This window comes from Paroedura picta, chromosome 13 (assembly GCF_049243985.1).
Source record: "Paroedura picta isolate Pp20150507F chromosome 13, Ppicta_v3.0, whole genome shotgun sequence".
In the NCBI taxonomy this organism is placed as follows: domain Eukaryota; kingdom Metazoa; phylum Chordata; class Lepidosauria; order Squamata; family Gekkonidae; genus Paroedura; species Paroedura picta.
In genome coordinates, this window is record NC_135381.1 from 7,499,918 (window position 1) to 7,516,099 (window position 16,182).

Here is a 16,182-nt window from a genome sequence, read left to right on the forward strand (position 1 = left end):
GTCAGGGCCCTGATCTCCTCTGGGAGCTCGTTCCACCAGGTGGGGGCTAGGATGGAGAAAGCTCTGGCCCTGGTTGAGGTCAAGCGAACTTCCCAGAACAGTCAGAGGGCTAGAACTAATTCTCTCTATCCTCTTTCTATACAAAGCAGTCTCTCTCCAGAATAAAACGATTGTGCTCTTTTAAGCAGCCGGGTGCCTTGCCCCTCGTTGCAAATTTAAACTCTGCCAACGCTTTTTACTGATTGGTAGGCTGGATAGAATAACGTGTCCCAACTTTTCCTTATACCTCCACCATCAGACGGGTTGGAACTTTGTTTTTTTTTGTTTGTGGTTTTTTTTTTTAATGTATGCTAAAAATTGAGGGAGGTGTTCTGGAATATCCCGCACAGACATAAATTAAAAACACCCAAAGCTATTTATACATAGCCTCAGTTAAATCCGATCCTCAGATTTAAAAAACCCAACGGCTTTTATGCATAGCGTCCGATAAAACCCAATCCTATGCAGACACAAGTGCCTGTATAGAAGCCTTTGGGTGTTTTTAATTTAAATTGTATTATTAATAAATACTGGTATTCATTTTCATAATTACATTACGTTTTAGAAACTTCGTGATGCAACCCCATTAGGCCTTAGGCCTGGCTTTCTCAACCAGGGTTTCTTGAAACTCTGGAAGGTTTTCCTAAATGGGTGGGAGTTAATTCATTTATTGTACATTTTAAAAATTTGTTAAACATTTATTGGATGATACGATCACACAGTCATGTCAACGTGCCCACCCCTCCCAAAATAGCCAATGATGAGCCTGGAAGGGGTGTGAAGGGGAGGGGCCCCAGGTGGGCGTGTCCATAGCTCTGCTTCCCAGCCAAATTCTGCACGATCGCGCCACTTCTGGGGTTTCATGAAACCCTGGTTGAGAATGCTGTTTCACACTACCTTATGTACCCACCAGAATACGTGGGATTTTTTTTTAAGGTTCTCCAGCAAATGTACAATCACTTGCACACACACATGCAAACATGTACACAACGTAGCATCCCACGGGGTTAGTCAGCCTTGTGGGCACACCATATCTGATTCTTGCTTCAAAGGTAGATGTTGTCCACCTTTCTGGCCTGAAAGAAAAACCCAAAATTGTGCCCTGGGTTTCACTTATTTACTTAAACACCCCACACCCACCCCAGTCGGACAAGATGTTGTTTGTTCCTGCAACCTTTCTTGCATGGCCCTCTCCTGCACAAAAGATTCCCGCCCCCGCCGTCCCCCATTCTCACTAATGAATGGGTTCAGGGGCCTGCCAAACAGGAGAATGGCCAAAACCAACAAATTAAAAGTTTATGGTCCTGTGGCCTCATTGACAATGAGATAATAGAGAAAAGGTTTGTTTGGGGAAGGCAGAAGGAGAGAAAGTGATGGCCATTGCATAAAAGAACACCGAGACCTTTAGTTGTATTGGAGGCCCCCAAGGACCCCTTGGCCCATTCACGCCTTTGGTTATCTTGGACTCCCCAGCTGTCCACTCCAAGTGGGCAGATCCTCCACCTCTTCCAAAGACCAGCTGTGAGGGAAGGAGGGAGGGAGGACGCTGGAAGGGGCCACTGGACTTCTGCTTCAGAGAGCCAGCGTGGTACAGTGGTTAGGAGGATGGCCTCTAATCTGGAGAACCAGGTTTGATTCCCCACTCCTGTTCCATGTGAGGACAGCTGGGTGACCTTGGGCCAGTTACAGGAAGGAGAGGCGATCGTAAACCATTTTGAGATACATGAGGCCTACTACTGCGAGGCACCTTGGACTGTCACAGTTCTCTCAGAGCTCTCAGCCTTACCTACCTCACAAGGCATCTGTTGTAGGGAGAGGAAGGGAAGGGGATTAAGTTCAGCCAGACACTTGTCCCCTCCACCTTTGCTACTCCTGCAAAGGGACAGATTCATCTGATCTCTCTCCCTTCTTTGGAGCAGACCAGAGAGTTTTCCGCCGGCAGTTTCTCTGTGCTCGCTGGCCCCCGGAGTCAACAGCTGCCTGAAGGTCCCTCATCAGATGTTTCCCCTCGTCCCTGTGTGGTGTTTTGTTTTCAAACCAGAAGGTTATCGCGTTTTAAACAAATGAAAACATTTCAGCACAGAGTGTGCTGGGAGATGTTTCGGGAGGTCATCTCCCAGAGCGGCGAACTCATTAGTCATGTCTATGGCGGGAGAAGAAAGAGCTGGCTGCCCCCCTCCCCTCTTGCCCCTTGCTTCTCCCCTAATTAAAATTAAAGCATTTCCTAGCCAAAAAGTCAGCCCCGGGTTCATTCGTCTCCATTCTCCTCTGTTTGGATAAGCCCCGCTCCAGTGTGCCGAGGGTGTTATGTACACAAACTTTAAAGTCTTTAACAGTCATGCAGTTGTTATGACGAGTGGGGCTTGCTCTAAAAAGTGCCTCTCTGGCAGCGGAGCTGGATTTGAAGCGGAGACACCGCTCAGAAGGGATTAGGGATTGGAAAGCATGCAGCTAAACAAGGGGATGGACCTTAACCGCGTCCAATGCTGTACAGCAGGGGTGGGCAAACTGTGACCCCCCCAGATAGCCATGGACTACAATCCCCATGAGCCCCTGCCAGCAAATGCTGGCAGGGGCTCATGGGGATTGTAGTCCATGGCCCTCTGGAGGGCCACAGTTTGCCCACCCCTGCCATAGAGCAAGGGTGCCCAGATGGTGGCTCTCCAGAGGTGCACAGACTACAATTCCCATGAGCTCCTGCCAGCACGTGCAGATGTTTTGCTGGCGAGATCTCCAGGTGCCCCCAGGAAGGTGGCCATTGCTAGGGAAGGGTCTGAAACACTCAGGATTCACCCAGCTGCGTCTTGGTTGCACGTCTTCAGCTTGGCGTCTTTGTCAAAGTCAGCGCAGTAAAGTCATGGGTAACAGTGGCGGATTCTAATCCGGAGAACAGGGTTTGTTGGTGTCTGCTGTGGGGAGGGGAAAGGGAAGGCAATTGGAAGTCGCTTTGAGACTCCTTCAGGTAGAGAAAAGGGGCATATAAGAACCAACTCCTCTTCTTCAGTAATCTCAGGGCTCTCTCGGGTATTCCCACCCTCCTTACTTGACAGATAGACAGGATGGACGGATATTGGATGGATGGATGGATGGATGGATGGATGGATGGATGGATGGATGGATGGATGGATGGAAACACAATCCAGGTAAACTCTTTTGGACCAACCAACATGGCATAAAACTATGTGCAAGCTTTCAAGTTCAGCCAAACTCTTCATCAGGACAGAAATTCCAATAATAACAAAGGAAGGAGGGAGTTGCGCATTTGCAAATACCCTGGCCTGGATCACTCAGGCTAACCTGATCTTGGAAGCCAAGTACTTGGGTCGAAGACCACCAGGGACGTCTTGGGTTGCTACACAGGGGCAGGCAGTGGGAAACCCCCCGAGCATCTCTTGTCTTCAGAATCCCATGAGGGGGGGTTCCACATCAGCTGTGACCTGGCCGCGTTTTCCACCCCCATGTTTCCAAATAACTCTTTACAGCCAGGACAGCTGAGCTCAGCGCTCAAAAGCACACATTCAGAAAGAAAGAAGAGATTGGCAGGGATGCCGGAGCCCTGTTTGCATGAGAAACTGCAAATGAGAAACCTCAGCAGGTGCTGAATCGAGCCAGATCTGGATCTCCACGCCCCACCTCTGCCTGCAACCAACGCAAATGCTAAAAAGTCCAGAGGGTGGAAGATCTCTCTAGCTGTGATGTGCAATGCTTATCCGAAAACCATCAGGGGGTTGGATTGAGAAGATCTCAGGGATTAATGCTATTATAATAAAGTGAAGAGACAGAGAGGGGGTGGGAACCAGAAACCTTGTTTACAATCCAGTCCATTGCGCTCCCAGCCACAAGCCATCACCACTCCCTCACTAATCCTGCCTGAAGGTTGCCAAAAAAGAAAAAAAAAAGGGGGGGGGAGGCAGAAACTTTGAAGCCTGCTTTGAACACATTAAAAAAAAACAGCTTATCTTATCTGCAATTGCCTGGACAGGATAAGCCGGTCTTATCTTATCGCTGCCTATATTGATGTCAAGGTCTAAAAGAGCTTGGAGCTGTTAGGCTACACCCGATCAACGCGGATAAAGAGGCCCTGCTCCACTTTCAACAACATCTTCCCTTCTGCCCAAGACTGACGCCGCAGGAGAAGTCAGAAGTATTTACCCAGGCACAGGAAACGCGGGATTTTAACCTGGGCTTGTTTCCTTGTCTACTTTAGGATTGTACTTATGTAGCAACCCAGCAAACGTTGCAGAACTTAGCATGCAACTGAACAAATGAAGCAAATTCACGTACATTTGCGATGTGCTTTCTGCTCGTCACACGTGAGGCCGACGGGTGGCCGGGGGAAGCGGTGGGAGCACCCAGTCCAGATACAAGTGGGCAAAGTAGGAGCAACAACTGCTTCCTTTCAAATGACTACCACTAGAAGCAGGTGGGGCTGAGAGAGCTCTGAGAGAACTGTGACTGGCCCAAGGTCACCCAGCAGGCTTATGTGTCTCACTGTGGCTGACAATCGCCTTCCCTTCCTCCCCCCCTAACAGGCACCCTGTGAAGCAGGTTGGGCTGAGAGAGCACCGACAGAACTGTGACTGGCTCAAGGTCATCAAGTGGGGCTTATGTGTCTCACTGTGGCTGACAATCGCCTTCCCTTCCTCCCCCCCTAACAGACACCCTGTGAAGCAGGTGGGGCTGAGAGAGCCCCGACAGAACTGTGACTGGCTCAAGGTCATCAAGTGGGGCTTATGTGTCTCAAAGTGGCTGACCATCAGCTTACCTTCCTCTCCCCACAACAGACACCCTGTGAGGTAGGTGGGCCTGAGAGAGCTCTGAGAGAATTATAATTGGTTCAAGGTCACCCGGCAGGCCTCCTGTGTCTCAAAGCGGCTGACGAACGCCTTCCCTTCCTATCCCAATAACAGACAACCCGTGAAGTAGGCAGGGCCGAGAGAACCCTGAGAGAACTGTCACTGGCCCAAGGTCGCCCGTCTGGCTGCATTTGGAGGAGTGGGGAATCAAGCCCGCTTCTCCAGATTATAGGCTGCCGCTCTTAACTTCCAAGCCACGCTGCCTCGCTAGGGAATCCATGTGCTATTAACCACTAGTACCCACATGACAGCTCACACTGGCAGGAGCCCTCGGCCACCGCCAGAAGAACAAGCGAGCGTGCAGTGCGTGCATCTGCGGCAGATGTACCACAGCATGATCCCGCGATACAGAAGTCCCGGGCGGTCTAGAGACGGAAGATATGGCTTCTCCGTTGAATGTTATGGAGCACAGGCTGCCCCCCCCCCAACCGCTTCAACGGATGAGCATTCCCACCCTCCCGCGTTCCCACACGTTACACAGGGTGCAAATTCCACCTTCAAGCAAGCCGGGACAAGCGCAGAGGGTGGGTGCATACCTCCGCTTTGATGGGTGCTATAAAAATGGAAGCGCCGAGGAGCCGGCCGTTCTGCTGAACTGGTGCTTTTAAAAGATTCTAATTGCCAACTTTCATCTTTTTACCAGCATAAATAATAGATGTGCCGCCCCACCCCCACGCATTCTCCTTTCACCGCTGCATTATTAAAGCAATAAAGCAATTTCAAAGGTGTGGTTATCAGGAGCTAATAGCACCTCCAGGGGTTTCTTTAGGCCACAGAAGGCTCCTAAATCTTGCTTTAAAAAAACAACAACGCAGAAACAGGCCTTTCCTTCCTCTGTCATCTCCCGTTACTTAATTTCGGAAAACGCATGCCCGCCTGCGTCTCCCCATGGCCACGTCTTGCTTGGCACACACGGAGGACGAAAGCACGACAACCCCATAGACATCACTTAATCAGAGGGGCACCAGGTGGATGCTTCCCCATTCTTTTTCTGCTCCCCCCCCCCCAAACCCAAAGGAAATCCACCTTTTAAGGTCTTTGAGTCCTATGGCTGCTTCAGAGGGCGGAAGAACCGTGAGCCAGCCAAGAACTGAAACCCCCTCCTTGCCTGGACACCACATTCATTGGGGCGTCATAACTCCCTGGCCCAAGGGGTTGGATCCGTCCGGCCCAGGCTGGCACAAAGGGTTGGATTCATCCAGCTTCTCCTCTGGTGAAAAAGAGGAGGAGGAGACCTTTCCGAGCACCTTAAAATGCCTTGCTGGGGCTCATGGGACCTGTGTCGACGAGGAGGAGAGCTAGGCTAGGCCCAGTGGAAGAGCTGACCCAGTTCCGACCCGACCCGAGCGAGATCGACAGGACCAGGCCGGAACACGGAGAGCGAGGTGGCCGCCGTGCACCCGGCGGCCCTTCTGCCGTCTCATCATAAGTGGCGGGAAGACAGGCGGATCATTCACGGAGAGCGGGGGGGAAGGTGACTTTGAAAGAATTGCCGGCTTGCCGGGGAGCATCACTGGGCGAGATTTTTAAATCTGTGTTGACAGGGATAGCAGGCCGAGAAGACAGGCGTTGTGCCTGCCGTGGTGACGCAGGGGGGAGCCCGCTTCCCCCCACGCCCGCCTGACAATCTCCATCACCCTGGTGCGCCATCACTGGGAATGATATTTGCGGCAGCGCTCGCTGGGAGGTTAACACGGAAGCTGTTTCGTGCACAGAGCGGCCAGCGCACACATACAACGGAAGAAGAGCTGGTGTTTTTTTTTAACCCTGCTCTTCACTGCCCGAAAGAGTCCCAAACGGCTTACGAGCAGTGTTCTCTTCCTCACCCCACAACAGTGAGGTAAGTGGAGCTGAGAAAGCTCTGAGAGAACTGCTCTGCAAGTACAGCTCTAGGAGAACTATGACCGGCCCAAGGCCATCCAGTAGGCCTTGTGTGTCTCAAAGCAGTTAGCACGTACCTTCCCTTTTGCTCCACACAACAGACACCCTGTGAGGTAGGTGGGTCTGAAAGCTCTGAGAGAATTGCTTTGTAAGAACAGCTCTGAGAAAACTGTGACCGGCCCGAGGTCGCCCAGGGGGCCTCATGTGTTTCAAATCACCTGACAATTGCCTTCCCTTTCTCTCCCAACTACAGATACCCTGTGAAGTAGGTGGGGCTGAGAGCTCTGATAGAATTGCTCTGCAAGAACAGCTCTAAGGGAACTGTGACTGGCCTAAGGTCCCCCATCTGGCTGCATGTGGAGGAGAAGTGAGGAATTAAACCCAGTTCTCCTGATTAGAGGCCACTAGTCTTAGCCTCAGGGGATACCTTTACTTTTAGTCTTAGCCTCTACCCCACACTGGCTCTCTTAACTCTTCCAGGGAACTCCAACAGATCTTCACTGAAGCTAATTGTGCGCCAGCGAACGTCTCCCTTATCTTCCATCTCTCGCTCAGTTTTGGAGCAGACCGGCTTCCCAGATTCCTCGGGTCATCCCTTCCTGCCTCTTATCAGAGCAATGATGGATGAGGAGATTTGCCAGAAGTTCTAGATGGCCCTGGTGGTGCAACCCACATTGCATGCGTGGAATGCAAGGGTGGGAGGGGACAGAGACATCAGAGCAGCACACCTGCTTCTGGGATGTACCGCTCCAGAGGGCAGGCACAGTTCCTCTGTCTGAACGTTCCTCTGCGTGAGGGGGAGGGAATACCTCTATGTGGAAAACTAGCACCTCAGGGGAAAGGTTTCTGATTAGCCTTCGCCCCTGCCTTGTAGCTTTCTACATGCAGGGATTTTTATTCTTGGAGGGGAGAATTTCACGATTAGCAAAGCAAATGAAGGATCGTCCCAGGAACGACAAATCCAAATCTGCCAGTGGCCAGGTAGTTGTGAATTTCTTACGTTCTGCAGGAGGTTGGACTAGATCAGAGGTAATCAACCTGTGTGTCCTCCAGATGTTCATAGACTACAATTCCCATGAGCCCCTGCCAGCATTTGCTGGCAGGGGCTCATGGGAATCATAGTCCATGAACATCTGGAGGACCACAGGTTGACTACCCCTGGACTAGATGAACCCAGGGCAAAGAGAAATGTCCCATAGAAGCACAACACGGATGCCGAGGCCTTTCTCCAGAGTTATTTTCAAACCACGTTTCAGTGCTGGGGTGGGGGCGGTAAAGCCAGGAGGCTGATGAAATCTGCCGATTAGAGTAAATTGGGAGATGATGAACACACCGGAGAAAGAACACCTTGGAGGCCGAAGGAGCTATACATTAGAGCAGGAGCAGAATTAGATTCAAGTTGGAGGGGAATAAGATTGCAAGCTACTTCGGCGGAGGGGAGGGGAATTCACAGTCCAGATGTTCAGCGAGTAGATGGAATCTGGAGCTCAGGAATGTTAAAAGAAGGGAGGCTGGAGGTGTGAGAGGCACATATGTTTGCCAGGTAACGAGCAAGGGAAAAATCGGTCTTGAGAAGCAGAGAGGGGGAACGCACGAGCCGTACAATCCGGGTGCAAGACCCTCACCTTCAGGCTCTCTTCGGGGTCCGTCCTTGGTGCTAAAACAGCAGAGCATGGAGAGGTGCCATGCGCGATCACCCTGTCACTCAGCAAAAGCGCATTATAGGCAAGGGTGGGGGCACCAGCCCTTCCGGCAAAAACAAAGAGAGGAAATATTGAGGGTGGTAGACAGTGACTTAGGGCGACTCCGTGGCGATTTCAAGTCAAGAGATGGGCAGGTATCAGCGACACAGTGGAAAGGCACATCACGAGCTGCTTTTGCATGTCCAATGCATGAGGAAGAGGAGCTGGAGAACCAGTGTGCTGTAGTGGTTAGAAACAGTGGCCTCTAATCTGGAGAACGGGGTTCGATTCCCCACTCCTTCTCCACATGCAGCCGGCGGGGTGACCTTGGGCTGGTTACAGTTCTCTCAGAGCTCTTGCAGCCTCACCTACCTCGCAGGATGTCTGTTGGGGGAAAGGAAGGGAAGGCGATTGGCAGCCATTATGAGATACATGAGGCATGCTGGGAGACCTTGGGCTGGTCCCAGTTCTCTCCAAACTCTCTCGGCCCCACCTGCATCACAAGTTGCCTGCTGTATGATGCTTTGAGACACATGAGGCCTACCGGGTGACACTGGGCCGGTCACAGTCCTGATAGTGCTGTTCTCACAGAGCAGTTGTCTCAGAGCTCTCTCAGCCTCACCTGCCTCACAAGATGCCTGTTTGGGGGAGAGGAAGGGAAGGCAATTAAAAGCTGCTTTGAGCCTCCTTCAGGAAGGGGAAAAGCAGGGTACAAAAACCCATCCATCCTGAGTTTAAAGGGTAGCCGGGATTCCCTTGCAGAATCTTTGCTCAACCTCTTCTTTCCGGCCTGTTGTTCTTGGACAAGTGACTCATGCTCTCTAGGTTATCAACGGACAAATTGTGAGATTTTATCCCACCCTTCCTCCAAGGAGCTCAAGATGGCATCCATGATTCTTCCCTCCAGCTTCTGAGGACAGACGCTATAACATCACATTCCCTTTGAGCTCCTTTCCCAGTCCCAAATCCTCCAGAATTTCCCAAACAACCCAATCCTACCCCTACTATAACTGAGGGGTTGTTAGTAAGAACAGGGTGGCGTTTGAGATAGCATCAGCCACACTGGTACACCCAAGAAAACCTGGAAGTGACCTAGGGTGGCTCTAGGAGGTACTGGAAAGCTCAGTGGTATAAAAGCATAGAATTTCCAGCAATTCCTAGAGCTACCCTATGTCACTTCCAGGTTATCTCCATAAGTGAAGTCTTGGTACAGACAACGTGGCCACTGGTTTTAGGTCCTGGCAGCCCTACTCCTAAGGCAGCCTGGCCCGGAACGAAAAAGTACTTTGGTTTTCGGTCGCAGTCTAGACACGGAGCCACCCTAGGCAGCTACTACAGGCTCCTATTAATTCTGAAAACTCTGCACTTTCACTTCAGCCGGTTGCTCAAGTCCCCGGCAGGCTTTCTCTGCGTCCTTTTGTGCTCATTTCAGATGTTGTTAGCACATGTCCTGTCCGGTTGTCGGTTCAGAGGCTGTGGCTTTATTCCGCAGACAATCGGGGGAAATCCAATTTGAAAAGAACGGCAAAAATCGGCAGTGGTTAGAAAGGTGTGATAATGAAAGCCACTGGAGAGAGTGGGACGAAGGTTTTTCTCTCTCTTTTTTTACTCCCTCCCTCCCCCCCCTTCCACATTTTATCTGCAAAACAGCCTGAGGGCCTTACAAAGCGTTTACAAGAGCACGGTGGGAAAGATTGGGAGGAGAGGGGGAGGCTGGCGATAACAGCAGCAAGCACAAAGAGATGAACGGAAATCGCCAAGTTATCTGTTTGTGCCAAACCTTCAACAGGAAAGGGGGGGGGCAGAGGACCCGCTGTATCCAAAGGCCAACAGTGCCATCTGGTGGCAAAATGATATAAAGCGGCAGATAAAGACTTGGCTGGCAACAACTTTATTTCCCTGGCGCCACCTTGCAGATGTAAGCCTTGCTCCTGGGTGTTTTCTGCATCCTACAAAGTTTGCTCCAACATGGGAACGGTGCCAGCAAAAGGAAATATTCCTGCACACGCTTAATGGATCCATGGAACTCACTGCCACAGGACGTAGCAGAACTAGCCAGAACCAGCATGTGATAGTAATTTAGTGGTAAAAGTATCCAAGTAGGAACTGGGAGACACAAGTTCAAGACCCCTGTTTGCCACGGAAGCTTTCTGGGAGTGCTCGAGCCAGTCACATGCTCTCAACCTCGCCTACCTTACAGGGCTGTGGTGAGGATAAACTGGAGAAGAGAACAATGTGAGCTACTTTAGGCGCCTACTCGGAATAGTAGGTGGAGACAGATGGGGCCAGCAACTAGTCTCCTTTAATTATTTCTTTACACAACTGTGAAAATGTCTGCCATTAATTACTAGCGTGGACAGTTTTATTTCTCCAGAGTTTTTGTGAACTACAACTGAACTCAAAAGGACTGATCAGCTGCTTTAGCAAAGAATTATCATATGGCTTAATTTGGATACTATGACACAGTTTACTAATTTGTTGCAATTTGCTTTTGCCCTATATCTCTACAGTTATGGTGGTTGTTCATTGAGTCTGAGGAACAGGGCATGCACTCGAAAGCTCAGACCTTGAATACATCTTTGTTGGTCTTAAAGGTGCTATTGCACTGTATTTTTGTTGTGATACTTCACACCAACATGGCTACCTACCTGAATCTATTCAGAATAGAGGTGGAGATCGACAAATTCATAGAGGAGAAATCTCTCAATGGCTAAAAGCTATGACGACTGAATTATGGTCACAAGCGGCGGACCTCTGAAAATATATGGGTTGCAGATAGGATGGCAAAACTTTGCAAGCCAAGCAGAAACTAGCTACAAGAGGCTTGCAATGCTTTTTCTTTGTAACTACACTTTAAGCTTTTGTACTCTCCTCCAATAAGCAGACTGAAGCAGATGAATAGGATATATTTTATGTAAATAACTATGCAGTAAAGATTCCCCCTTTTAAACCTCAAAGTGCTGTGAGTCTGGATCTGTGCCTAATCCACAAAGACACTGATAACTGCAGACTTTACCGCTGTAATTTTCTGGAGGGACCTAGGGCCTAGCTTAGTCCAAAAGTCCCAACACTTAGCTCCTGAGTTCGGACGCGATCAGCCTATATTGTGGCCTCCTGGAGGAAGCTACATTTGATGTTTTGTTCTTTCTCAGCAAGGAGACGCAGCGACGGAAGGAAAGCTTCTGCCAACGGAGTACCGCTCACTGCTCAATTGATCGAGGCATGGAGAAAACTACCGAGAACAAAACACAGGCAATCTTGAGACATGGCAGGGAAGAGTCAGAAGGAACAGGCTAGATCGGGAACACCTGCTGGCTCAGCAACCCACAAACTGGCACGGGGAGAAGCCTGCCACGCCCAAAGAGCTACTTTCAGGACCCGCCCATCCCGCAGGGTCCAAAGGTGATGCAAGGCCCGCTGATGTTATCTGCCTGCAAACAGCTTGTCAGAGCTTTGCCATTACGCACCTGACAAGACGTAGGAATCTGGATCCAAAAGGCATAATCCGCTGTGGCTCGGCTCTTAATTGCTTGTGTTTACACAGTCTCTTTCGAGCTCTGGGGAACAATAGGGCGACGCCCGTTCCGTACCCCCGTGGCTCAGAGCCTTTTCCTCTGTGCCAAGGCAGGGGGTGGATTACTGAGCAAATTCTTGGCTCGTGAAGCTGTTATACGGTGGCATGCATAGGGTGTTTAAATCGTCTTTGAAAGATCGCTAGGGAAGAATTGGGGTGTTCACCTTTGGTTTTGGACCGTTTCCAACGCTACAAATAAGAACCGGGCCAAAACGTCCACCAGCTTGCGGGGTGGGGGTGGAGAAATAATACCATCGCTTGGGGGCTTTTTTTCCAAGCACGATGTCTCAAGCTCTTACCATGAGAACTCACACATTAGGGGGGGGGGAAGGATGTATTATGTTGGGACTTGTTTATCCAGGTGGATTGTTCTAATCTGAGGGCCAGGGTTCACAAATTCTTTATTGGGGGGGAGGGAATTCATGCAATTTATGAAACTTAACATGGGGGCTCTGCTTGGATCAGCCTTTCTCTACTTTCTTACCATTGAGAACCCCCCCCCCAAAAAAAACCCCATACATTTTTCAGGCCTTGAGAAATCTCATAAGTGGCGCGATTGTGCGGAATATGGTTGGGAAGCAAGGCTGTGGACATGCCCCACCCCCTCCAAGATCCTCAGTGGCACTTTGGGGAGGGGACAGGTTGACATGACCATATAGGATTACATCACCCGATAAATGTTTAACACTTTAAAATATAGAAGAAAATTAATTCACTTACCCATTCGGGACATTTTTCCAGGGGGTTCAAGAAAAAAACCTGGAAGATCTTCCCCAGCCACAGATTCTCACGTACCACTGTCATGTCCTGTTCACAGTTTCCTTGAAGCAGAACCAGTAGGGTTGCCATTTCTGGGTTCGGAGAGACCTGGAGATTTTGGGGGTGGAGCTGGGAGTGGGCTGGATTTGGGGCAGGGAAGGAATTCAATGAAGTATAATACTTATTATCCACCCTCCAGAGCAGCCATTTTCTCCAGTGAAGAGGTGGCGGCTTTCTTTAAAGTCATTTTAAACCTTAACCTTGGATTCTATTTTGATTTGAACAATTTATGCTACTTATTTCATTTATTTGTATGTTAAGGCTGTAATTTCCAAACACAACCTGACTCACCCGGGGCCTCTAGGGAAGGGCGGAAACACAAGAGTAAACATAAATAAACAAAACAAAATAAACCTCAAGTTCCCATTTTGAAGGATGAGAAGAGCCAGAGTCCCCAGTCTTTCTAAGCCAGCAAACAGGATGGTGGGTGCAATCACAAAATGGTTGCCTCAGGAAGAGGTGCCAGCAACAAAATGGTTGCCTCAGGAGGGAGAGCCAGCAACAAAATGGCTGCCTCAGGAGGGGGAGCCAGCAACAAAATGGCTGCCTCAGGAAGGGGAGCCGGCAACAAAATGGCTGCCTCAGGAAGGGGAGCCGGCAACAAAATGGCTGCCTCAGGAAGGGGAGCCAGCAACAAAATGGTTGCCTCAGGAAGGGGAACGGCAACAAAATGGCTGCCTCAGGAAGGGGAGCCAACAACAAAATGGCTGCCAGAATAGGCAGAGCCAACCAAACAATGTCAGGAAGCAAGAGGCCATAACTCTAACAGTAACTCATCATCATTAATGGCAGAAGCTGTTCTTGACAAAATACCCTTTAAAATAAACATATCGTTCTTAAAAATTGCAGACAATTAGCTTATCTGTAGTCACGTACTGAGGATGCTTGTGCTGTGGTGGCAGTGGAGGCTGAAGTAACTTAAAGATCCACCTAGCCAATCAGATTGCCAATGGCCAATCAGAAGCCCTGACTGGGAAAAGCCCCGCCTTCCCCTCTACTTTCTAAAAACTACTTGGCAGGTACCAGGAAAGGTGCTGGTGGGTGCCATAGTGAACATCCCCAAACCCAGAGCTGGCAACCCCCTCCCCTCAGAGGGGCCAACAACAGGTCTTAAAGGCTAAAGCGTGCCCTCTGATGTTGCCTCCTGGCTCTGGGAATCAGAGGATTAGTGCCTCTGAAGGTGGAGGTTCCACCTTGGCCAGTAGTCATTAACAGACCTGATCCCCATGAATCTTTCTCTTCCCCCTTTTAAAGCCATCTATGCCTGAGGCCATCACTACAAGGAAGCAAATTGGACAGATGTTCTCTCCCACCATCACCCCGATGTGTCCCCTTTTTCTTTGTTGCCATATAACCAAAGCAAAATCACTGCGTCCCTCCAACACTCACAGCTTAATTTTGACCCTCTGCAATGAATCCAGGTTTATTAACAAGGCTGCTGCCTCGACGGAGCTAATGCCCAGCTATTTCCAGAACAGAAGCCAATATCGGTTGGTCTCTTCTGTATCTCTCCACGTCCCTCCTCGCCCTAAACAAAGACAGCTTTAAGCGGGATCTGATCCCTGTGAACTCTATCTATTTTGGCTGCCAGTCAGCAAAGGCGGAAAATGAATGAGACGCCTGAGAAAAGCCAGGGTGGGCTCCTGGGCAGAGGAGGGGAGGAGGAGAAATCAGCGGTTAAGCGAACCTGACTTTTTATCTCCCCGCGTCTTCCTGCTGGCACTCCATTAGGGTGGGTGACATCAAATATCCCCGGAGGTCCAAATCCAATTTGAAATCAAATGGAAAAGACCAGCCGGGGAAGGACAAGGACGAATTGGTTCTGCCACGAGAAAAATTAGCGCCGAAACAAGTTTATCTCCAACCAATCTCCTAAAATAACTGCCCTGCGGTTTTAATCAGGGGGGGTCATCCTGATCCGATTGTGAGGCTTAGAGGGGATTCCAAGGCTGACTCGCAGACGGCCGCATATCCCACCCACAAAACGGTGGCCAGAAAAGTTCTTCTCCCTAAGCTCCGGGCTGTATTTAGAAGGGAGACAGGCCGCCCCTCGACGCCTGTGCCTCGCCTTCGCAGGGACAGCTGCGACTCCGATTAACAGAGCGTTCTCAAGAAGGTCCCTGTCTCCCTTCCTCTACTTGCAAAGACTTGCAGGCTTCAAGTGTGCTCCCCTTCACCCACATTGGAAACCATAAGCGTCCCATACCCACAGCCATTAGGGGAAATAAATATAGAAACTAAAGTCTCTGTTCCAAAGAGGTGGTTGAAGGCAGAGGATGCATTTAAAGGCATTATCTGGGTCTGCTGTGTGTATTTCCCCTCCCCTCAATAAGAGCCTATCTGATTGCAGAGCTCAGTAAAGCCACATTGATTAGCAGTAACATAAGCTAGGCAATGCACTTGGCTGCCGTTCAGTTAACTGCAACGAAGCTGAATCCGGCGTCGAAAGGCTGCCAGTTCCTTAACTGATGTGGAAAGAGTTGCTAAGCCCGGTGGCAAGGAATGCGCCTGAGAATTTAAGAGTTAGATCACAGAATAGGCGATCGCTGCGTTCTACGTACACGTTGTCGGAGAGAATCCACAACCATGAAACGTAGTCTGATAAAGATAGGGAGGATGGGAAAGTTTGGAAAAAGGTAACAGTATCACGTGGGCATTCGAGGGCGGGGGGGGGAGAACCCTCTGCCGTCTGGGAACCAGGGTGCAGGAAAAGTTATTCATGTTGGTGCAACATAAATTTGCAATCATTCCCATTCTCATTTTTAAGGGTCTTCCAGATGGCAAGCATAGAGTCTTTTTCTATCAGGCCCCAAAGCAACCGTTTCGCTCCCTTCCTCTTCATTGCTGGTGCTGGCCAGACATGAAGAAGAGATCTTGGGGGCGTGGGAGGGGTGTTGAAAACTTGCTTGTGGGATTTCCTGAGGTTCCTGATGGGCCGCATCGAAGGTTTCCACGCTACTGCTCCCTTTCAGCTTCCCTTGGGGATTCTCAATGCGCCCGTGATTTGAGCGATTTCTCTGAGCGTGGGAGAGGTGGGCCCATCGAGCATCTACCCCTTCACAGGAGGCTGTTTTCAAGGTCGAGGTTCCGACGTCCCTCCCTCTTCCGCCCTGCTCCAGCTTCCCCAGAGCTTTGCAGAACTCGGTATTCTTTGTGATTAAATGTGGAAAAAGAGCCTGCATCAACCGATATTTTCCGATTTTCAATTTTCTCTCGGGCCTCCTGGGGTTTTAATATGAAATCTTGCCGCACATTGTTAGCGGAAGCCCACACGGCAGCTTGAATTATGGCCGGTTTTCTTTTAATGCGCACAGCAGGTTGTTGTTGTTTT